Source organism: Hyaena hyaena, unplaced genomic scaffold (assembly GCF_003009895.1).
Source record: "Hyaena hyaena isolate Hyena2069 unplaced genomic scaffold, ASM300989v1 scaffold_492, whole genome shotgun sequence".
Lineage (NCBI taxonomy): Eukaryota > Metazoa > Chordata > Mammalia > Carnivora > Hyaenidae > Hyaena > Hyaena hyaena.
In genome coordinates this window covers 356,509-364,367 of record NW_024081124.1, presented here as the reverse complement: position 1 = coordinate 364,367, position 7,859 = coordinate 356,509, and positions in this window count along the sequence as shown.

Below are 7,859 nucleotides of genomic sequence, written 5' to 3'. Positions count from 1 at the left end.
CTGACCCTCCCCTGCTCACGCTGTCTCTCTCTCTCCTAGAAATAAATAAAAATATTTAAAAAAAAAAAAAAGAATCACCGATGCCTGTCCGGCGCCTGGAGGCGGAGCTAGGCGTGACGGCAGCCTATCACTGGCTGAGCGCACGCCTGCACACACTCGAGCGACACCCTGCAAGTCACCAGCGGCCTCCAGTCACACGGGATTCCGGATTCACTACATTCTTCCAATGAGACCCTCGCCCAGCGACACCTTCCCCGGGCGGCCGTCAGGGCGCTGGCAGCCAGGATCACCAAGCCAGCGTTTCTGCCCCGGGTGCTTCCCTGAGACAAGAAAGCACGTGTCAGGTGGAGATCTGTTCGTGACACTCCAACACTGCAAACAACCCAGACTCCCATGAACAGGTACTCAACACACTGTGGTGTATCCAGGTGACGGAACCCTAGGCAACAAGATAAAGAGGACCCCCACCCCCACCCGGGGCAGCTGCGGGGCTCAGTCCGTTGAGCATCCAAATCTTGATTTCGGCTCAGGTCGCGATCCCCAGGTTGTGGGATGGAGCTGAGTTCGGCTCCCTGCTGGGCGTGGGAATCTCCATCTGTCTCCACCCCCCCTCGCCATCTCTCTCTCTCTCTCTTTCAAAAAAACCCCAACTCTTTAACACATGCAACAACACAGATGAATCTCCAAATGACGAGGCTGGGTGGAAAACCCAGAGGAAATAGAGTGCCAGCTGTGTGATTTCATTTACATAAAATGCAAACAGATCTGTAGTAAGAGAAAGCGGATTAGTGGCTGCCTGGGGGGGGGGGGGAGGGATTGAATCCGCTGAAGACAATCTGGAGGAATGACAGGTGTGTTCCTTACTGGCTGTGGGTTTGTGGGCGGGTTACGCACACGGGGACCCATCGGTTTGGCACCTGAGGGTACCTGCGGATCATTGTATGTCCTGTGTCCTTCAGCAAAGCTGGGAAGCGCTACCGCGGACAGGTGGCCGCCCATCCCTGAACGTTTGAGGCCGGGAGGAGTTCACTGCCTGAGAGCCAGCTCCTCCCGCCTCTGGGCAGCTTTGACCTTGAACGTTGTGGTGCGGGCGAGCGCTGTCCTGTGGGGGCGATGGTTTCGGCCCACGTGCACAGCCACCCCTCCGCGCCAGCCCAGCAAAGCACCTGAGAGGTGACGCGCACACTTGCCCAGCAGTCACACAAGGCGTCAACAGACAGAACTCCGGTGGGTGTGAAAGAGGAGAGACCCTCACTGTGCTGGACGCCTCTGCGTTCCAGTTCGCCTCATCGCACCGCCGAGCGGCCCCCCAACCCGGGCTCAGGCGGCTGTGTCTTCGCCACCGGAGCCCCGTGCCAAGCTTCTCCTGTAACCGTGCTCTCCCTTAATTCTCGCTGCACCCCCCGCCATGATCATGACTTAGTGACAAAATGCATTTGCGGGAGACGCTAACGACTGGGAGGGGCTCAGCTCTTAGCTGGAGAGGAGTGGAAGCTGTACCCCATGACCTGGTCTTAGAAGTCGCACGCTGTCTCCTGCACCCAGTTCCGAGGGTCACAGCAAACACACTCCCACCTCCTCCCCCCCAATTCCGGGGGAGGGAGCCCACCCCGCCTCTCAGTTAGTGACATTTGAAGAAGAGCATGTAGCATCTGCTGGGTACGTGGGGTACCGGCTTCTCTGGAAGATACAATGTGCCACATGCGCCCAGCCCCTCCCGCTTCTGCAGCACACACCCGTGCTCTGGACGGTCGGCCGAGCTAGCACAGGGCCTGCCCTTCGTCTGGCTCTCTCCCCAACTCCCTTGCTTCTCAGTAGACACGGACAGTCCTTCGTAATTTCGGATCAGAGGCCGTGGATACGCTGCTGGTCCTCTAGATCTGTGGGTAGGTCTGCAAAGGTAATCTGGGCCGGGACGAAGCCGGGACCCAGCCCAGGAAAGCCTCTGCGAGCCAGGGGACCATCCACTCCCATCAACAGTCCCACTGAGAAGAAGCCATCCGTGATGGACACCTGGGGGTCTTCAGGACCATTGTGCTCCAGTGAATCCATGGCAGACGAATTTTCCTCTCGTCTTATCGACGTCCATGTGACCCCCGTCAAAGAGTTCATTCAAGGGTCATGGATTGAATGCTTCTGTTGGGTCAGGGGCTCCTGGGGTGGGAGGAGCCCTGGGCTTTTCTGAAGGAATCACCCCCTCAGGGCCCCCCTAGAAGCTGTGAGCAATATTTGTCCCGATGATGTCAGAGAACAGTGCAGACTTGAGCTTCAGGCCATGGGCGTGCTCTGGTCCGGGCCGTAACCTCAGAGCAGGGGGCGAGGACGGGGGGTCCCATGGAGCCCGCGGTCGCCTGCACTGTGGTGGTGGTGGGCTGTCTGACTGTCAGGGGCCATCCCGTGCTCCTGGTAAGCAAGCCCCAGGCAGGTGGGGGGCTCAGAGGGAGAGCAGGGGAGGAAGACGAAGGCCCCGTGGGAGCGTGACACATGACACTAGGGAGCATGGCCGGAAGAGACCGGCATTAGTCAGGAGCCCCGGCTCAGTCCCTGGTTACCTAGCAACGGCACTGAGCAGGGGTTTGCTAGGTGATGTGGGGCCATCCAGACAGCGGGTGAGGCCCTCAGCCCGCGAGAGAGCGTCACAGGGCATTATCAATCCTGAGAGTGGCCCCTCGGCCCATTACTTAGATTCTCTCAGCTACGACTGGTTCTGGATGCACGAAGATCCGTGTAACAACGGTGCAAGAAGTCCGGAGACGTGAGAAGGAAATCACCCCAGCATCTCGCCGTCCAAACAATGCAAAGATGACCGTCTTCACCTTTTCCAGGTCCAGCCTTTCTCTGCAGGGGCGCGTTTTCATCTTTGCTGCCATCCAGGCGCACGTGGTTTGAAATGGACTTTGATGTCGCCATCACTGAGCTGACGGGAGTCATCTGGCCCCAACACTGAGCTCGCTTCGACCTCGACGCCCAGGCCGGGGACACACATCTTTCTAGACAGAACGTGACTTTGTTCTTCGGATCATTGTTTTTCAATCCACAGGGAGGGCGAGGATTGTATCAAAGGACACGCAGATCCGCGTGGCCGCCTCCCCCGCTGGTGGTACCCAGTGTCCTCTGCGCTGACAGTGTTCGAACGGACCGTCTCACCTCACCCGCTTTGGTACCTTAATCCGTCGCCTCCTTAATGGGGATGGAGACCCCCGAAGAGAAAGGCCTGGCACAGCCAGCACTGACCTCAGTTCCACAGGGACCCGTCCCGCCCTCCCCCCACCCCCCAGAGCATCAACAATCTAGAAACGTGCTTGGAAAGTAAATCCTTAGTAACTGTATCTTTGACCTTGTGCTTTGTGATTCAAGTCCAGGGGTGATGGAGCAGCAAGGCATTGGGGGCTGGGCGAGCAGGGAGGCCTAGAGCCCGGCTCAGGTGGGGCCGCCACCTGCACGCTCTGCGCCCTGGAGCCACAGGCTTCTTTCAGCCTGACTGACCGGCCCTGCCCAGCGACCTGGGCTGCCCTCCGCTGCTATGGGGACCCCAGGGGGCACGGGGGTGACGGGGCTGGCACATCTCAGGGCACCCACAGCCCAGCCGCCCCAGCAGGTGACAGCCTCTCCCTCACTCCCCATCCAGGGACATCCCCTTGCGGGGGGCACAATACACTAGTGTGATGTCCGTCTTCAGTGGGCTCGGGTGGGAGCCCATGAGGAGGGGAGCCGCCCCCTTTGATTCCCCAGCCCCCAGCCCGGGGCCTGCGCCAGTCCGGGCGGGGCCCCGGGAGGGAGAGCCGGTTTCCAGAAGGAGGAGAAGAGCAGCAACCCAGGGGGCCCTGGAAGGTCCCCTCCCCCAACGCCCCTCCCCCACTCCGGGCTCCTCCCCTCCCGGCCTCACTTACTGCCCAGAGCCCACCGACAAGTCCTTGAAACCGGCAGTGACCTCCATCCAGGACCTCAGCTGCCTCGAGAATGAGGCTTTGCTGCCTGCAAAATGCAATCTTAGCCTAACATGATCCCAACCTCCTTAAGCGAGTCTCCTTAAGTTTTATTTTTTATTTATTTATCTTTTAATGTTTTATTTATTTCCAGAAGAGAGAGAGACAGCGTGAGCAGGGGAGACTCAGAGAGAGAGGGAGTCACAGACTGAAACAGGCTCCAGGCTCTGAGCTGGCAGTCAGCACAGAGCCCGACGCGGGGCTCGAACCCACGAACCGCGAGATCATGACCTAAGCGAAAGTCGGACGCTTAACTGACTAAGCCACCCAGGCGCCCCATAAAAAAAAAAAACAAACTTTATTTTTGAGAGAGAGAGAGAGAGAGAGGCAAAGTGTGAGCAGGGGAGGGGCAGAGAGAGAGGGAGACAGAATCTGAAGCAGCTCCAGGCTCCGAGCTGTCGGCATGGAGCCCAGTGTTGGGCTAGAACCCACGACCCATGAGATCATGACCTGAGCCAAAATCGGATGGACTGAGCCACCCAGGCGCCCCCATAATTCTTTTTCTTTAACTTTAACTCACTTAAAACTTGTTAGACTTGTCCTAAACGGCAGTATGTGTGAGATCTGTGAAAAGTTCAGCATTCTGGTTAATATTTTTTTCTAAAACGCAACAATCTAAGGTTGCTCATCCTGGGGTGCGCTGGGAAGCCTCAACTCTCCCCACCCTCCTGGGCCATCCCATCCCGTCCCCTCCATGCCAGTAATTCCCAAATCTGGATTGCTAGCTTAGACCTTGCACTTGAGGATGCTTGTGACAAAGGGACATTCCCCCCCATCTCCCATAAGGACCTCAGAGCCAACTCATCACCTTCCTCTAGATCTACTGGGGAAACTTGAGGCACCCGCACCTCTTCCCCACCCCTCCCATCGGGTACGGGCAAAGCCCATCATCGCTCTCAAGTGACCTCTGCGTTCTCCTCTCTTCATTCCCACGTCCGCTTCGGCCCCTTTCGCCTCGAGCCTGGTCTGTTGCAATGCGGTCCTCATGGTCACTCGGCCACAGCCCCTTCCCCCTGTTGCCCAGCCTCCGCACTACGGCCAGAGTGAGCTTTCCAAAGTGCCGATCGGCTTAAGTCTTCCAGTGGATTTCTAGTGGCTTCAGATAAAGGCTTTACTCCTTTCTGGCTGCACACCCAACGCCCCTCCGCCTCACACACCACATGCAAACGGCACTCGGTAAATGGCGGAGTCGGTAATAGTGCAAACACCAGGATCTGTACCAGCCACGGAACCTAAGGAAGCGGCTCGACTCTCTTTTTCTCTATAGCGACTCGCAGAAGGTGGCCCGTCACTTTGCCATGGGACTTTGCACAGACTTTGAATCTGGATGTGGCCGTGGGAGTCGCTTCGGCCAGCGGGACGTAGTGCAGTGCACGTGGAGAGGCTGGAACGGTCCCTTTGCCTCCCAGCATCCCCTGTGGCTGTGCTTGGAGCCCTGACCACCATAGGTGCAAGTTCAAGGCCGCCTGCTGTGGTGACTGACAGTTTACCCACAGAATTGTGAATAACATGGTTTATTTCGGTTCGGTTAGCCCACCTGGATTCTGAGAAATGATAACTAGGTGTAGTTTATTTGTACATTTCAATTTATTTATCCATTTAAGAGGATAGAGGAAACCATTTTATTTTATTTTTTGTAATGTTTTTTATTTCTGAGAAAGAGAGACAGCACGAACAGGGGAGGGTCAGAGAGAGAAGGAGACGCAGAATCCGAAACAGGCTCCAGGCCCTGAGCCGCCAGCACAGAGCCCAATGCGGAGCTCGAACCCACAAACCGCAAGATCATGACCTGAGCCGAAGTTGGACGCCCAACCGACTGAGCCACCCAGGAGCCCCAAGGAAACCCTATTTTAAAAAATCTTTTTATTTATTTTGAGAGAGACAGAGAGAGTGAGCGGGGGAGGGATGGAGAGAGGGGGAGAAAGAATCCCAAGCAGGCTCTGCACTGTCAGCCCAGAGTCCCATGCGGGGCTCAAACTTACAAACCTTGAGATCACGACCTGAGCCGAAAGCAAGGGTTGAACACTTAACTGACCGAGCCACCCAGGCGCCCCCAGTGTATATATTTTTTTTAAACAATGGCCTTACTCAAGTGTAATTTGCACACCACAGAAGTCATGCACGTTCGGCGTGCACATCGGTGGATTTTGGAAACATAAAGAGCCGTGAAGCTATCACCACCGTCAGGGGTCAGAACGTAACATCTCCATCACTGTGAAACGTTGCCCTGAGCCCACTGCAGTCCCCCAGCCCCCCCCCCCGCCCCACCCCCGCCCAGCCCGTCTGCAGTTCCTCCCCAGGCACCCACCCATCTGCTCTCTGTCTCTGTAAATAAATGTGTCTTTTCTAGACATTTCCTGTCGGTGGAATCATACAGCCTGTGGTCTTGGGCACCTGGCCTTTTTCCACTTCCTGGAGTGTTTTTGGGGTCCATGTGCGTTGCCGCATTTATCAGTAGCCCCCTTCTTTTTACCGCCACACAGCCTTCGATTGCACGAGCCAGCCGCGCTTGGTTTATCCGCGAACCGTTCGAAGAACATTGGCCTCGTTTCCAGTTTTGGGCCGTATGCCGATACCGCTGCCGTGTTCATTCACAGACACGCCTCTGTGTTCGCGGGGAAGCCTGTCTTCAGTTTCTCGAGGGTGGAATTTACTTTTTACGAAACCCCCAAGCCGCTTTTCCGAAGCCACCGTACGGAAGCCACACCGGCAGTGTGGGAGGGTCCCAGCCCTGCGAGCGGGGTGCTTGGCCGAGAGCTGTGCTTAGCCGTCCACCCCGGCAGCACGCACTCAGCACGCACTGTCCGAGTTCCCGCCGCTCCGAGGCGGCCTCCGGCCCTGCAAGGAACCCCTGGGAACACCGTGCGATGGAGAGGCAGCAGCCCGGCCCGCAGCGACCCCCGCGCTCCGTCCGCGCCCCTCGCGGCCCCGCTCTTCCCACGCGACCCCGGGACCCCGCGCAGACCCGCCCGGACCCCGACGCCGACTCCGGGGCCTGTTCGACAAGCCGCCCCCTGAAGAGCCCCCCGCGGCCCGCGCGCCCCGGTCGGCGGCGGCCTTGGGCAGGAGGGCGCAGGGGGTCCGCGCGGGGCAGCCCCCCAGGCCCGCGGCGCGCCCCCCGCGCGAGGAGGAGGCGCCCCCGGACGAGGGCTGCTCCCTGGGCCGTTTCACCTGCGCGGCCGCCGCCGGCTCCGCCACCTCCTGCGTCTCCGCCTACGTGCGCCTGTGGCCGGCCCGGGCCCGGGGGCGGCGCGGGGGCCTGCGGTCCGGGACGCGCTGCACCCCCGCATCTGGCTTCTCGTGCTTGTTTCCTTCGCCCCCTGCTCGCCGCCGCCTTTGTGACTGCGCGTCCGCGGGGGCGTCCAGGGTCGCTGCCCCGATGACAGAGGGTCTGTTTGCGGCTGAGACCGGGGCAGGGGGCAGACACCCCGCGGCGGTGAGGGTGTCGGGTGCGGCCTACGGTTCGGATCGCGTCCCCGGGCCCTTCCCTGCGGCGGGTGGGAGCGCGCGGGGAGCCCCGCGTTCGTGTGACGACGCGCGCCACGAGCGCGACCTTGCCGGGGGCCCCGCGAGGCCGCCTCCCCCGGAGCGCAAGCCGGGGGGGGGGGGGACGCGGAGCCGCAGGACGCAGGGAGTGTGGCGGCTGTGGGGCTCCAGCTGACCCGACTGTGCGTCTCTTTCCTGCCTTAGGCTTTGCTGCGGCCTCCGGGCGGGGCCGAGCCCCCCAGCTGGGGACGCCGTCTTAGCAGAAGGCCGCGCTGTCGCCGTGTCGGGGACGGCGTGGGACCCGCGGCTGCAGACGCCCCGGGGCCTGTGCTGGGGTGCTGGGGTGCGCGGGTGCTGGGGTGCGCGGGTGCTGGGGTGCGCGGGTGC